The following is a 17105-nucleotide window of genomic DNA, read 5'->3' on the forward strand; positions in this document are numbered from 1 at the left end:
TCCGTGTTCGCAAAGTCTTGAGGATAAATTCCATCTTGCAAAATACGTAAAACTGCTTTCTGTCACCTTAAAATAGACAGTGGTTCTGCCAGACAGATGTGAAAAACAGATTATCAGTTGGACATTGTGGGGTTATTACCAATGCATCATTCTTTTAAATTGATTAATCAGGAAAGGAAGGTTGGGGTAGTTTTATAACAAATGGTAATTTTCTTCCTCTCTCATAAGAGTATGCTATAGGAAGCAATAGACCACAGAAAATGGCTACCCCCTTTGATTTTACTGCAGATCTGGCCACAGGAAATGTTGCACATTTGGATCAAGCAGGATAAACAGCAAGAACTTCCTCTTTTGTGAAATCATCTTTAAGCAGCACCCCTCCCCAGGAAAATAGGTTTTCCACTTTACATAATGTTGCAGCAGCAGTGGCTTGTTCCTAAGTTTTTTCTGGGTAGGTTATGAACTTTACAGCTCTGACCACAGATCAGTTATTTATCATAACAGGAAAGATGAGACCAAAGATATTTCCTAACCTTCTCTTTGCAGATCAGAGAGAAGCAAAGGCAACAAACATTAACGCTTCATAATTAACTGACAAAGACTATACAGAAGTACTCACTGCTCTCCTCTAATCATATTTGATTAAATTAACCTGTCATTTTAAACAGCAAGAAGCAAATCAATATACAGTTTCATTTAAATCTCTTCTCCCATGCAGTATGATCAGTCTCTTGAAAGTAGACATGCAGATACAAAAATAATAATTTTATTTAGAGATGCTGAAAAAGGCAGTAGAGAAAAATCCCATTTCTGGAGAAAGCTCCTGCATTCAATATATATAACAGGTGTTCCCATGTATACTGGTAGTAAATTAAATACATGAAAAATGTCTTTGAAGTACTGTTGAAGGCAAAAACCTTTTTCTCATGTAATACATTTACGCCTCAAGAATTGCCCCTCAGCATCAGCGAGCCTGAGGACACTGAATTCTGGTGGCAGATCTAGCACATTTTGCATGATGGAGGAGAAAATTCATAACTGTACTGCACAGTGCTGTGTGACCAGTCACACACAGCTGGGATTGCTCAAGTCACTGCACCGCAAACCTCCGGAGCAGAGTGTTTCATACAGGACCAGAGTGCAGAACTCAGCCACAGGCCTGCAGTGCAGAGCTGCACTGTTGGAGGGGAAGGTGGGACAGACACCAACCTCTCCCAAGATAACTAGTTCAGACCATTCACCAACAGGCATGCTTAAAAGTAAAAGGCTTAAGAAATGAGGATTAGTCCCAAGTACCTAAACTTTTACACCATCCCCCTCGGAGGAGCTGCACTGACCCCCTTTTCAAATACTCCTCCACACTGTCATACACCAAAATTGCTCCAATTCTTGATGAAAAGCTGGAGCCAGCACCTTTACCCCACACTTGTTAGAGAAGGTGTCTGTTCCTGTGATGTTTGCCCTGTGTCTAGGTAGCATTTTGCTACCAGTTCTGGAGACTTTAGGGTCTTGCTCTCAACTTGCTCTTCCAGGTAGCATTGTGCTCAGGTGCCTTCAGCCTGTTTTAACAGGTTGTTTCTGGCATGTTCCTCTAGGATGCTGGTCACCACAAAATCAAGAGAAAAGGGCAAATCCACTACATTCCTTCACAGCTCAGGAGGCTGCCCTGGGAAGATCTTTCCTACTCATCTTAGGTGAGGGAAGTGCATTCAGGCGCACAGGGGAGGTTTTGCTACAGAAGACATACCTGACCAAAAGGCTGTTTGAAGTCATGAGGCTCCAGGCTTGGCTTCAGTAAACTTTGGATCAGACTCCAAATGATTTTTTTTTCCTTTTTGTTTTGACATCAGTTCGACACTTCCTAGTTCACATGAGCCTGAACACCCAAACAGGACTCAGCAGGTTGGAACTGCAAACTGTACAAAGTAATCCTGCAAGCCTGAATTTGCTGGGGCTTGTCTCAAACAGAAACATGGATGATCTACAGCTTTTGGGGTGTGAACCACGGGCTGCTGGCTGTAAAGCACACACTGCCATTTCTCCATCCCTGTGCATCAACCAACACAGAGATAGTGAAACACTGGCTTGACTTTAACTCAATTCAACACAATGCCCGACTCAACAAAAGGTTTCCAACTGTTTCCTTGCTGGAAACTACATCAAGAGAATATGTGCAATCAGCACTGAAAAAAACCTTTTAGTAGCTCCCAGCTGACTCACCAGTGTATCTCAAGTAAGATTAACACTTCCAGATCGAGGAGTATGTTCTTTAAGAGCCTGCCACTAAACTCTGTGCCTTGTTCCTGCAGCCAAAGCTAGTCTTAAAGGCTGTGGCCATCCTGCTGTGGTTAGAAAATTCTTTACAATTTAGAAAAACAATAGATAGATAGATAGACAGATAGATGGATAGATTGATTGATTGATTTAAACTTCTTTGTTCCTGAAATTACTGAATTTCCTCTGAATGCAAGCAATGCAAATCTGTCTGTTGCACAAACATCCAAAATTTAGTCAGTTTAATTATTTAAAAGAAATTCTACTCTGTCTGGTGTCCTGGTTCTGGCCAGGACAGGGTTAATTTTTTTACGGTAGCCAGGACACAGGGTTCTATACCACCTCACATCATTGTTGAGGGCAAAGGAAGGGGGTCTCTTTGGGGGGGAAGGGGTTCCTTCCAGCGGAACAAGCCAGGCGGGCGGAGCAGAGGGAGGGTCTGGGTGGATACTGTCTATTTTCAGGGGTTTCCACAGTGAGCAACAACTTTCTTTTCTTGTACCCTTTGTCGTTAATATTGTTGCTGTTACTGTTCGTTTTCTTATCTCATTGCTGTTTCCAGTAAATTGCTCTTATCTCAACCCATGATCTTTACTTGTTGTGAGGTGAGGAAGGGGAAGTGAGAGAGTGTCACATGGTTTGGAGAATCTCCAAGGGAGCAATAAATTGGGGAGTACCATTCCTAAACCAGGACATCTGGTAAAGAAAACTTGACTGCTGCCTTTTTTGAATCAAGACCCTTCTGTTTAAGCAGAAATGTCACTTATAATAAATACAGTATTGGTGGAAGAAAGACAAATCTATTGTCTGAGAAGAACAAGTTATTTAAATTCCACAATGATGGAAAAATTGAAGGGAAGGAGATGGCTGAGGGGCTTTGTGAGTCGCACAATGCCTCGAGCGCTGCAATGGGTCTAGAAAATAATAGTGATCAGCTTAGGGGTTGTGTCTGTTTCGAACACACATCATTTCAAACAATGATGACAACTCTTCCCTCTCATTTTTAGTACTGTTTCTGCTATGGGAACTTTCCCTGTCCTCATCAGCTCGATTATGTGTCTCTACGACACTAATGAATCACAGCTGACACTTCCGGGCTCAGCCTCTTTGAAGGCATTTGCTTCCTTCATAAGCTCTTTGGTCAAGTTTAAAATATTATTTTCAGAGGCTGAGTGAATAGTATGAAGAGGTTTTGAGGATTCATTGAGAAACACGTGAAAACAGCAATGACTGTTAACTGGTACTTCTAACACTGATAATTCTAACACTGGTACTTCTAAAATCTTTCTAAATGACACCCTTTAATTTCTAAGAGGCGATCAGAAGTAGACAAAAAGAAAATTAGTACAAATAAATAAAATAAATTCAAATTTCCTTCTCTAGTATCTTGAGTGCCTGTTGCCTCTTTTGCTGGGACTAAGCTCTAGAGAATACTCCTACCTCTCCTGATGAAAATTTGCTACAGGTACTCATGAAGTCTCAGGGCAAGAAATATTTCTTCTGGTAGTTTGAGGTACTCCTAGGCACTTGATCATTTAAATTGCTTTTGCAAACAAGACTCACACTTCCAAAGATTAGATCCACAGAAGAGATGAGATGGGATGGGATGGGATGGGATGGGATGGGATGGGATGGGATGGCAAGGCAAGCAGTATGCACAGCAGAGGGGCAGTTCTGTGCAGTTCAAGCACATGTAGTTTGACTGTAGCCCACTAATACACAACCCATTTCTGACTCATAACAAGGGTGAAAATTCTCTTTCAGCATTTTTACAGTTATTAGACCTCCAGGAATTTTTCCTGGAAATCACTGACAAGCTCCTGTCATAAGTATAGATAACTTGGTGTTCAATGGCAGAGCTTGGCTGACAGTTTTATTACACTCCCGAGCCAAACAATCAACTGCATTTAAGGCCAGATGACTCTCTTGTTGTACATCCATGTATGCTTTACAGTACAGCTGTAAACAATAGTGAAAAATTCTACAGGAAATTAGATTTGCAGATTTCAGTTTTTAGAGGTTGGGCAAATTAATTTGATTGTTTAGTGCTTGTCTGTCACTGATACATTTTGCATTACACATTCCCAGGGACCTATCCAAAGTGAGACACACAGTGTGAGATTCAAAGTCCCCTTGTCACCCTAACTTTCATTCTATTCACTTTGAAACCTACTTCTAGCAAATCACCAAACATTCAGTTATGGTTTTCATGAGTTCTAATGCCATGAAAATGCACTTATTCACTAACCTAACCATACAGTGCAATGACAGGGCAGGCACGAACAACAATGTGGATTTCCTCCCGGTAGAACTGTGTGTTGTGAGCATTTTTGTTGGTAGCACTCACCCAACCAGATGAAGCTGTCCCCATAACTCAGCCTAAATAACTCCTTCCATCTCAGCATTTTGGAATGTATTTTCCATTTCAATTAATTTCTTATTACTTGAACTCTAATGAGCTTTGGAGTGCAATGCAGTGGCCTCTCCAAGGCATGCTGACTGTCCAGCTTTGTCACTTCATGCAAAGGCCTTGTTGTGCCTCTTGGTCATTAGCTTGGATGGGCATGTAAAGGGACAAAGCAATATATAAGAGGATTAAAAGCAAAAATCAGACATACTTTTCAAAACTATTCTCCTGCAATCCAAACTACCACTGATGGTATGCATAGAGCAGTAGTAGACATCCTGCCTTGTACTTTTATTTTGTAGTCCTCTACACACAAAGCTGTACCGGGTCAATTAAAACTTCAATTTAAAAGGGGAATTTGTGCCTCAGCTAAGGCACAATCTGATTAGGCCCTTTAAAAGCTGGTTTAGGCTAACCCCAGAAGACTCAACTTCAAAAGATACCACAGGCAGCATTTTATACAAAATGACTATAAAGTTACATTTAATTTCTAAAAGAGTTTCAATTGTGAATTCTCATCCTAAAGTCAGAGCCAGTCCACATATCAGATTAAGAAACAGTAAAGAAAACAAAGTCATCCAACAAGGGCCCTAATAACCCACAGCACATAGGAAGAGGTGTCAGGTAGTGCTTATGCATTTACAAAACAGTTTTCTAGCTTTAATAGTGAATTACAGAAGTTTAACAAGTGTGTTCAGACCACAAAAAAAGACCAAAAAAACCAAAATAGTGCAAAACACTACTGGTGAACTGCTTTCCTAATCAAAGTGACTACAAGTTACCTACTTTCCCATATAACCACTGCCTTAAGTTTTTGAGGAGCAGCTCCAGAGTAAGAATTTCCATTTTAAAAAATAAAGTCAGTTTGTCTGAAAATACATTGTCCGCGGATCTTGAAAGATTTGTGGCATTTTGGATGCAGCCTTAGGAGACCTGTGTGGAATTGTCCCCTATCTAGGGGGGGAAGAAAACAAGGGCACTGGGAAGAACATGGCAAAGAGAGGGGAAAAGCAAACTTGGTAAACTTTGAAACTCTCTACAGGTGTAACTACTTGCTAGAGAGGCTGTGGTGCAGGACAGGTGTTAACTGCACACTTGTCTGGAGGCAAAGCAAAGGTTTTAAAATGAGAGAGCTGGGATGCTTGAGTCACTTCTCAGGTAGCAATGCAACAGTGCTGATTTGGTGCTCCTCACCCTGCTCATTCAGCCAGTCCTGTCAGCTGGTCCCCCCTCAGCTGCTGCTGCCACCAACACACAGCATTATTTTAGTGCAGCAGGCAGAGAGAACACGGGTTTGTATCCTGCAGAAGAGGTCTGATGGAAGGATTTAAGTTTTAAAGTGAAGCAGTATTGCTGTTTTAAAAGCTGAAAGGAAGAACAGGGACGATTTAAGAATGGTGGGAAAATGAGAGAAAGAAAATTACTGCCCTTCTGTTGGTGTTCTTGGGAATATTTCACTTGTTCTGTATAACTAATGTGAAACCCAAGGCATGGACTGAAGGAAAAGTTATTCTCACTCCATCAGTGAGATTGCATCATTGCCTTGAAAACAGACCAGAATTTCTTCCCAGGAAATATGCACTGGGATCTATTAATTCTCTTCAAAACTCAGATTATGATGAGTTAAACTGGGGTTAAACTGGCAAGAACATAATTTCTCATCTTTGAGAGCACAGGAGAGTTGTAAAGAGGGGATTTGTATGGAAAATTCAGCTGTGGTGGAACATGTGAAATTGTGCATATCTACTTATCCCTGTAAGGACTGAAAACAGACAAAGACTGCCACGCAGTGAAGACAAATTAGAGCAAATTCATACCTTGTGTCACCCTGAGACTCCAGCATCACAGAGGAATGTGATGCCTGTGGGAATGACCGTATGGGAAGTTTGGCTTCAACAAAGTAATGCCCATATGAAAGAAGTGACACTCACATCCCTGGAGCTGTGTCGGATTGTGGGGGCATCCTTGGACTCATCATGCTTCTCTTCCCCTCTTGGGACAGAGACAGTCCCAGTGCCTGCCCTCCTGGCTTTGGACCCACCCCTGCAGCCCTCACAGGGATCTGCAGAACGAGGTGGAAGCCCCTGTTACTGATGGGATGGAAAATCCTCCAGGTTTTGTAGCATTGCAGGTACACAGAGCATTTAAGACAGGAGCAGAGACACTTTGCTGTTCTGCAGTGTCATAGACAGAGGTTTTATTTCCTCCTCTGTAGCTCACTTGAACCAGGGTCAGCCAAAGTACAGCCTGCAGCTGCTCCCTTCTTTGATTCTTGATGAGGATTAGGATTTATTTTTTATATACATCTCTGTAGGTGTGCAAGACATTTCACACAAATAAACAAGGCCAGTGGTCTGGAGAGTTTATACAGCCCAAACAAGTCACAGCTCAGCTAGTGGAGACACACATAAGATTAAAGGATTATTGGTGTAAGCTCCATGTGTATCTTACTAGGTGGACAAAATGTAGCTTTGCTTTGTGTGGCTTTTTTCTGAAGGCAAAGGGTCATTTTTATGAGTAATACTTTAACCTTTTGTTATAGCAATGTGCTGTTTCAAAGCCTAGTTCACAGGACTCCTGTATCCAATCTTGGTGAGGTGACTGGCTTCAAAAATAGCTTGTGAAAAGGTTTAATGCAGATTACCACTCAGGAAACAAACATTATTGGGTAAAGGGAAGAAAATGGCCCTTTGCTCTCCCTTCAGAACAAAGACTGTTCCTCCAGCTTTGCCTACAGGAGTTGATAACTAGCTGAAAGGATGTGGGTCTATTTTCCCAAGCTTTCTCATCCCTTTGTTTTCCCAGGAGAAGTCCCAAACATTGGGCAAAGGGAACAATAGGATTTGCCCTTGTACATAAAAAAAAAGGTTGTAGTATGTTTTCTTCTGTTGTGTTACCTCTCTGCTGCTGGCATCTCACTTGGGGTTACGGTGCCTTTCTGTGGCTCACAGCAGGTATCCACAGCCACCCCATATCCCACTCCACTCTGAGTGACTCAGGTCTAGAGCCAGAGGCAGCCTCCCACTGGACACCCTCAGACCATTCTCCATGCACCTGAATGTGGGGAGACCTGTAAACTTCTAAATATGTTTTTTACTGAGCTGGTTTCCTGGCATTCACTTGTGTGTGTTACTGCCTGTGCCTCACAATGACCCAGCATCTGAACCAAAACCTGTGTAAAGGAGTCACTCTCTTCATGCTTTAGCAGCATGAATGAGTTTTAAATGGCAACGTTTTGTCTACTTATGTAAGCAAATTGCAATATTCTCTGGGTAGGTGTGTGTTGAAATGGATAAGATCAGCACATTATACAGCTATTCAAACACTTACTCTGAAGAGGGACATCTGAGACATCAGAGCTCTGATTTCAGCTGCACCACGTAGGGAACTGGTTCATATTTAGGATGAACATGGCAAGTGACTGAGATTCATATTTATGATTCTCCCTCAGCTTAGGGGTCTCAGGCTAAGAGATACAAAGATTTCAGAGTTGGTAGGCAATGCTAGCTGGGAACAAATCTCTGGAGAACAAGCTTAACATGTCCTATCTGTCCTCACGGACACAGACACCAAGAAGGAGTTGTCACTTCTTAAAGCTCTACCCTGAACCATCCCCAGTATGTACCAGTACAGTCCCCAGTACGTTAAAGGAGGACAATAAGTTAAAGCCTCTAATATGTGTTTCAAAGGGGACTTCAAGGGCTTTGGGGCTGAGCACGTTGTCAAAGCAAAATTTATGCTGAAGATGAAAAACACGTGTAAGGTTCAATAATGACCACTTCTGCTGATCAGTGGAGCATGATCTCAGCTGACTGCAAGAAGATGGAGACAAATACAAATCCTTATCAAGGACTTGAGTGATTCCTAATCCTCAGGATTCCAAGTGAGATGTGCAAAGGCCAGAGGCTAACAATAAGCAGAAGAATCAACACAGGAATATTGAGAACTCACTTGGCACACCTGAGACCCACAGAACAAACAATGCTCATCACCAAAGACCTTTAACATTGCAGAAGAAAAACATTTTGAACCAGTTATCCAAGGGATCCTAGATTTGACAATATAGCATAGCACTATTTTAAGCCACCATGAATGAAGCCATACCTGTCCAAGAGGACAGATGTATCTAAAGAATACAAGTGGCACAATGGAATTAGAGCCTTCCACAGAGCTATCACTGCAAGAGACACAGTGCTGTCCATGACGTCTCAACAAAACACTTCCTGACTCCTGCAGCCTTTAAGTCAGCGATATCTACAGGAGAGGATGCAAAAATGGATACCTTGTGTAAATGTGTAAATCAGCCTTTCTGCTAGTGAAAAAGGTCACTGATTAATGAGCTGGCACACACAGGCAAACTTTTTATTCCATCAACTCTACAGGTTGGCTTAAAGCCCCCAGAATTTTGGAAATCATGATTACTCCTAGGGGACTATCTCTGTCTGGTTAGTTTATTTGTTTGCATGTACATTCGGTAACTAAGGTCAAAAGTTTTATAGCAGCAACTGTCCCTGAACTATTACTTGGCTTCGATTTTTTAGCTGTGGCACTGAGATTTTATGCAATATTGTTAATAATAGAAATGCACTTTGTTTTAGTTTTAACTAATTATAGATTTGCCTGATGCAGTATTTCATGTGGGTAAAAGGTAATTGCTATAGCCTTATAAAATCTAAAGATTAAATTCTGCCTTTAATTACATAGATATCACTGATGATGCAGAGGATTCAATAATGTCAGAATTCATTACAATTATGGTTTAAGCCATGATGAGATTAGGCAAAATACTTGATGTCAAATCATAGTGACACAAACCTACAACTTCAGAAATGACTGCCTGGACCAGAGCTGCACAAGTATCCCAGCAGCACGGTGGAGCTGGCACAGAGACGGCTGATTCCACACTACAAAACTCAAATCACTTTGTTTGATCAGTGTGAGCACTGTGCAGCCCAGCATCCAGGCCTGTACTCACAAATTCAACATCACTCTTATTTTACCTAATTTCAAGACCCTTACAGAGCATTTGAGACAAAGCACAAAAGAGTTCTGTTCATATAAATTTTAAAGAAACATCCGACCATGACATTTCAGCCTCCTTTGATTTTCTAAAGTTTGTAAGTCAATAAAATTATTTAATATTATCATTCACTTTAGTCTTACTATGCATACATAGGGCAAATACTGTCTATGAAATCTTGGAACATAGCTGATGCCACCTATTTAGGTGATCCTTTACAGATGCTAAATAGCAGCAGCAAAAGCGACTTGATAAATAAAACAAGTAAACAAATAGAAGCAGCAAAGTCCACTTGATCTTTGATGACAGATGTTCACAAATAACTCTAAGAAATAACATCTGCATAAAGGGGGAGTCTCATGAATAGAAACATAACTAAACACACTGTGCAAAGGATTTGCAGTAAATATTGTAGACTAACTGATGTGTGGCTTTATTTAAAAGTTCCATCCATAAGAGGAGAGGGAGAAAAGTACTTTTAAACTGAAGAAAACAGACATTTTCACCTTTAATATAAACTGTGAAAAAAAGCAACACCACAAGCATCTAGCCAACAGGACCTCTCTGGGCATGATGCCATCACCACCATCGCTTTCCATTATCAGCGAACAGCAAGAATTATGATGTTCAGGTTCCATTTTGAACACCCGTTCATCAGACTGTATAAATTTGTCCTTTTTCATTTTCTTCAAACTGCAATTTGGCAGAGGAGTGCTGGTGGGTGGGGGACTTTTGGAAAGATTATTATTTTTAAAATTCGGTCTTTTCAAACTGTTCTAAATACAGCAGTGGGGAATATGCCCTGAGGAGCAATGCTGTTGCATGTCTCTCTGGGGAGGGGTATTGACAATTAGATATTGTCAGTGTCTTATTCAGTGCAAGAGGAAAACAAGCATTTGTGTTTCAGGCTAATTCGTGGAAGGCCTCTGGCCCAGCAGCGATGATGAGTTCAGGGTGATGCTGTGGGACCAGGAGGCCGGGAAGCTGTCCATCAAGGGCTCCCAAGGGTGGCCTGTAGTCCTCTTGCAACACACAGAGCTTTTGTGTGCAGCCTGAGCAGGACCTGGGGGTTGTGGCTGTCCTCTGCAGAACCAGCTGCTTGTCAAGACCGCAGTTACTGTGGGGTCTCCTCCAGCACTCTGGGATGGGGTGAATGTCTGGGCACTTGGGATCTCGGGTCAGCCATTGGACACCTGGACCAGCCTGCCCTCCACAGCAGTCAGGCATTTTGGCAAGTCTCATGGTTGTGCCTTTCAGGCCCTACTTCTCCAACCTTTCCCATTACTCCACATGACAGCAAGAATCCTCTGCGAGGCCCACGAGTGCAATATTTCCAGAACCAAGAGGAACTTCCGCTTTCAAAAGCAGCAGAAGCAGTACATGTCCCAACTCGTGGTGTTAGAGTTGAGCACAGACGGGGTAACAAATTCCTTCTCCAACCAGGGACCAAAGTAATGGACAGACTGAATCTTGGAGATGAGTTCCAGAGGCAATATTAGCAGTTAAATCTAAGAAAGAGAGTCAGAAGGAGTGATAACCAACAATAGAGCTGAAAGAACCTAAACACCAATTTGCAATGCAAATGTTAGGATCTTTCTGAAAGCCCACAGCTACCTGTCCTCACACACCAGCACATCATCTGCCTTCTTCACCACAGAATCCCAGAAACCCCAAACACAGTCTGCCTAGAAGGAGCTCAGGAGCATGGTCTAGAAGCAGTGACCTTCCCTTCGCTTTCAGATCTCAACTCATTTACAAGTCCCATTTCTTCTTTTTAATCCTTTTACACCTGTCTGCACCAACAGTGCCCAGGAGGATGCTACAGATAATGAAAAAAGTAGTGAAAGTGTTTGCTGGGGGGCTGAGGGGGCTAACACAGGGCAAAAGTTGCTGTTGTGAAGAGCTGAATGCACATACTTTGAGATCTCAGTGTTGCCTGAACAGCGAAGGGTGGTACAGTGGCCTTCATTACTTTGGCCTGATGGAAATGTTCCAGGCTAACTGGAAGAAATGGCCTTTGGATCAGGCCCTTATCCCTTGGTTTCCACTCTTGCCTGCTTGTAAAGCCCCAGTGCTCATTCAGCCCCAGCCCGGAAAGATGCCGGAGATCAAGAGCTGACAACGAAACAGGAGCTTGAAATTCAGGGCAGAAATTTTATGAAACTTAATTTCCAATTATTTTTAAGAATTATGTATAAATGGGTGCTGCTGTAAACCTGTGCTGGTTTGGGTTGGATTATGGGGAGCTCCTAATGGATGCTATACACCATAAGGTCCCTTCCTCCATCCATCTAAAAAAGAGATTCAAAGGATGCACAAATTGAAATGTTGGAAGCCGATCCTTTCAGCCCTGAGAAAAAGCGACCACCTTCACACCTGCTAGTGTGTTACTGGATTCAGCACGTTTGCTCATTTGCATTTGCAGGACTGATTTATTTGGGTACCATTTCATAGCACATTTAATTTACCATCTGCACAGCAAATATGACACAATTACCTAAAAGGAATATGTAAAAAAAATATAGGATATAACATGCAGCTGTATCTATATTTCCTCCTGCGCTTCTTAGAAACTAATGCAACTACAAAGCCATTTTGATGAAGACATTCTTGCCAACTCCTTTGCACAAAGAGAAGTTACTGGCAGGCTCTTATCTCCTCCATCAGAAGAGTGTTCCTGGAAACAGGACAGTCCGTGGCCAGAGATAACACATTGTGGAATCTCCTGCACCTGCTGGGCTGCAGCATCCGCCCTCCTGGTCACGTGTGAGTTGTGGTGACAGGAGATAGTAATTGTTGTCCCTGCGCAGAGCGATGCTCTCCGTCCCACAGAGCAGAAGTGGTGGCTGTGGCGGTTTCCATCTGCTCCAGCAGCATGAAACCCTTCAAGGACCTGGTTTGGAACGGGATGGTTTTCAGTCACTTGCCTTGGAAAGGTGTTCGTATAAACCCTGCAAGGAGGAGGTGACTTCTGATTCCCAAAACAAACAGTACCTACAGCTCATAGCTGTTATTCTGAGGAGACAGGTTTTATGATGATTAGTGACAATCATTCCTAATTCAAATTACTGACAATCTTCTGCTTTATTATATTTTTATTGGGAACCAGCACTAGACGTGATTTAGTTTACAATACTCAAGGAGTAGCTGTTTCAGTCATGGGGAAAATGTATCTTTTATGTCCCTTCCCACTGCCCATCTCTCCTTCCCTATTTCTAGCACACAGATGGCATAAGTCTTTCTCAGCAGCTGCTTAGATCACCAAATTTTAGCTGAAGAAATCAGTGCTCTTAGTATATCATTGTCTTAGTATATCATGGTTACTGCCACATAAAATGTGCCATAATACACATGGCTCACCATCAGTTGCCCTTAACCACTTCACTTGAATTACAATGAACTCAGCACCCTGCCTTGGGGATCTTGCAGATCAAGCCAAATTATATGACTCCCACTGTAAGCTCAGTTAGGTGGTAAACTGGAGAAATAAGCCAAGTAGATATAGTTTTGTATTGCTGTTCCTAGTCACTGCCAGCATCCAGAGAAGAGGTGACCAGAACAGGGCTGATTTAAAAACCAATTTGCAAAAGGCTGTGTGATGATTTCTGTAAATCTGGTCAAAAAAATAAATCAACCCCTGAATTACACTTCTGTTCAGCTCTGAGGGCTTCCACCCTGCTGTTCTAGCTATGTGGAAAGTCAGGGTGCTCCTTCTGTTCTAACATTTATTTTCTGCATCCTTGTTTTATTTTTAACAGCTTACAACAGAAAAAAATGCGTTATCGCATGACTGTCTAAAGCAAATAGTACATTGTGGTTTTGGGCTTGGACACTTGAACGTGTAACTTCCCAGCAACAAGCACTGTTCTCTCCGTTGGGCACTTCTGGTAACTCATCTCTCCTAGTGAGAAGTAAGGAAAACTGTCACCTAGCGAGCAAAACAGCAAGTTCTTACAGCCCTCCCAGCTGAGAAAAAGCAGAGAAATGACAACAGACTGCAACTATTATACAAGACATAATGCTGCACAGAAAGCAGCAGGCCTCACTGATTAACACCAGCACTGGGCCTTGGACAAGTGGGATATGGTCTGACCTGCTAGAGGCTACTCTGCTTCCCCAGCCAAGTCATTTCACTTTTCTGCACTTCGATTTCCCACCCTGTGAAAACGAGTGTGTTGTGGTTTATTTTTAAGCATTTCAGCAACTGACATACTGTACCTCAAACTCCTTAAATGGTTACATCATTTTCACTGCTGTGAAAAGTTGACTGAAACAGCGTTTCAAAATCCCTCTCTATGTATTGTACTCACTGTTCGCAAGTCTGACTGTGGTTTGACTTCTGGCGTCCAAAAGTTTGGTCTGCTGGGGTTGTTTGACTTCAGTCAGCAATTGTTAATGAATGTAGGTCTTCTATAGATTTGAAAGGGTTGCATAATCCATGGAAATATAACCAGTGCAGCTTTAAACACTGGTCTATACTTCATTTGTGTAGGTCCTGCTAATCAGTGGTTACTCCTTTGAGAATACTGAGAACCTGTGAAAGGTAACAAGTGCCATTTTGAGGTGTCTCATTCATTTGGATCCCTTAAGAGAAAATTTTGAATCCAGATTGATGATAAATATCCATGTAAAATGTCAAAATTCCAAATAAAATATTTTTAAGAAAAACTGTACTTTCTGTCCTCGTGAAAGACACCATATAGCCGTGCTCAGCCCTTGGGTTATATGTGCATTATTGCCAGTTTAGTCAGAAGCTGACAGGCCCACTTTTGTTACCAAAAAAATGACCAGAACCCGGCACATTGTTTTGGCTACAAAAGTATCTCCTGCGTGATTTGTCCTGTCAATAACTTGGGTTTTCTTATTTATATTTGACCTAAACTACCTTAAAGTTAGAAACTCATCAAATAAACCTGGTTTCTCTCTCCCCAGCTTTGCCATGTTTCCTCAGCCTGCTGCTGCATGCAGCCAGTCATTGAGCTCTGGAGCAGCTGAGGCCAGCAGTCACAGTGGAGTCTGTGAGGAGAGATGACAGGGGGGAGGAGGAAGAGATTATTACAACACATACAGAGAGAGAAATGGCCAGGACTTAATTTTGTTCAGCTCTAGCGAAGTGAGCCCAGACTTACCAGAAGCTGAGAACTGTCACAACACTACCCTGAACACACTTTAACAAGCAAAAGTCAGCGGGATGTTCAGTAGTCCCAACACTGAGACAGCCCCCATGCACGGGAAGAACGGTTCACGTAATTCTGAGTGCTGATAAGGACATTATAAAACCACTTTGCCATGATAATAAGGAATCTTTATACCACTGGAGCAAAGCAATCTAATTCTTCAGCATAATTAACATCATTGATTATTCATGCAGTCTCCTGAAGAAAGGCCAGATGGTTTATTCACTCAGTTTGGATCCCTGATTTTGAGCTTTAAAAAGTCTGTCCCCCTAGTAAATGACCCAAGGGATTTGTGCTATTAGTAATACAGTAATGCTACTAGGAGGTGAGCAAGACAATAACCTCATCCTGCGCAAGTGGATGATGCTGGAAAGTCCAGCACAGTACAAAGATGGTACACACTTTCCCTCAAAGCAAGCATTATGCTAATGCAGCTGAATTCACTGGAACTCAAGTCAAACATCAGTCATTCTTCATCACCTCCCATTCCCTTCTCCTGCCTGGGACCTTTGACTTTAAACAAAGGGTCGTTGGCCTGTACCCTAAAAGTAGGTTGCTCTTCAATATCGGTAGTGTAGGATAAACACCTGTTGTGTGGATCTCACTAAAACGGGGCACAACCTGCCCTGTGCAAAGGCATTGCCCATAGGGGGGTCTAATACTACAGCTCTAAACCCCACAAGCAGTGAAGAGGCTTCAATCGTTGGAGACATCTTTACTAATCATTATTTCCAACCATTCTGTAATTGAGCAGTTTTCTTGCTGCATCAGCTGCAGTGCAGCTTATCTTTCAGCACTATTTCCTGCTGTACCCTTCACCACCACATCTAGTCATGATTTTTTCTCTGCTGTAATTGATGTAATCCTACCATTGTCTAAGACGCTGATTTCAAATGTAATACCAGAGCTATAGCAAAAAATTTTGCAGTAAAATGTAAAAATTAAGGAAATGCAAAGAGTTCCTTGGAAGTATTATATGAAAGTAATAACAAAAAAATGGATCCTGCTGTTAAACTAAAAAGCTAACATTTAAAATCTGTATTATTTACATTATTTGCATACTTCTGTTACTGAAATCAGAACAGTGTCTTCCAGTAAAATCTGGTCGACTAAATGACTCATATGATTTCTGCAGTGACCATGGATTGCCTCTGAGCTGCATGCACTCACAGGATTTCTCGTGTCCAGGGGCGGCCAAGAAAAAAAGGGGAACTGAAAATGGCTGACTGTAAAGATGGCTGCGCACCCCGCTTCCTTCTTCATACCAGAATAAAAGAGAAAACATCATTAGCCATTTTAAAATTTAACCCCTGGGCCTGGGAGCACCAGCAGACATGCACAGGAGTGCATGCTTTCCATTCATGCCCGCCCTGCGTGCTGGACACACGTCGCACACACACGCAACAGCACTTCTGCATTCCAGCCCTCCCCTGCTCACATCCCCCCCAGCAGGCACAGACACTGGGTGTCCTCTGCTCAGCCAGTCTGAGGCTTCCCACCACCCTGTTTACATGCAGTTACTCTCTGCCATTTTACCAAGCCTAGGAAAAACGGAAGCTAATAACAAAACATACCTGCACCCTGAAAAATCAAAAAAAATGTTTTCAGGTGATATCTGGCCTGGCTATAGTGCTGGTGCTCAGCACTGAACACCTGACCAAAGCCTGATTTTTGGGCATTGGAGACCTTCCTCATTGCAAGGTCTGGCAAGGAGAGCAAACAGAAGAGGAGTCACCCCAACCTCTCTCCGTTTCCAAGGGCCTTGGAGCTCGCTGCTTCTTAGCAAGGGCCACTACTCAGAGCCATCTTACAGGTCCAAAGTTCCAGCTCCAAAAATAAAAGAATGTAAGAATAGCACTGATTGAGCAACGCCTAAGTGAAACTGTTTTTAAACACAGAGAGTGAGTGACCGAGAGAAATAGCGAACTTAGAAATTATAAAGTTTTCACAGAGGAAATCCTACAGAAACTACAGTGGAGGGGGAACACCTAGAACCAGTGGAAACTCTTGCCTTCAAGAGGTAGAACAACATATGTTTTAGGAGAGTAGGGATTTGAAGGGTGATGTGCACTGCTCCCAGCTGTGATGAGGAGAGAGACCACGGTAGTCCCTAAAGCAAACACTACAGAGGACTGAATTCTGTGCAAATCCTGTTCTCCATGTGTTTTTTCCTTTAGGGTAAAACCTACTGACTTCATTGGAACTGCTTCATTATGAATGACATTAG

At 42.3% G+C, this 17105-nt stretch overlaps 1 long non-coding RNA gene across 1 annotated transcript; it reads right to left on the minus strand.

Annotated features, from left to right (window-relative positions):
• Window positions 1–12148: 12148 nt before the first annotated feature.
• LOC113956809 lies at window positions 12149–16842 on the minus strand. The gene is made up of 3 exons (XR_003530955.1): window positions 16453–16842; window positions 14615–14717; window positions 12149–12594 (listed from the first exon to the last, which is right to left on the minus strand). It is a non-coding gene; the product is annotated as an uncharacterized LOC113956809 (long non-coding RNA).
• Window positions 16843–17105: the final 263 nt, after the last annotated feature.

The sequence above is a fragment of the Corapipo altera genome, unplaced genomic scaffold (genome assembly GCF_003945725.1).
Source record: "Corapipo altera isolate COAL_440 unplaced genomic scaffold, ASM394572v1 140b, whole genome shotgun sequence".
NCBI classification, from domain to species: domain Eukaryota; kingdom Metazoa; phylum Chordata; class Aves; order Passeriformes; family Pipridae; genus Corapipo; species Corapipo altera.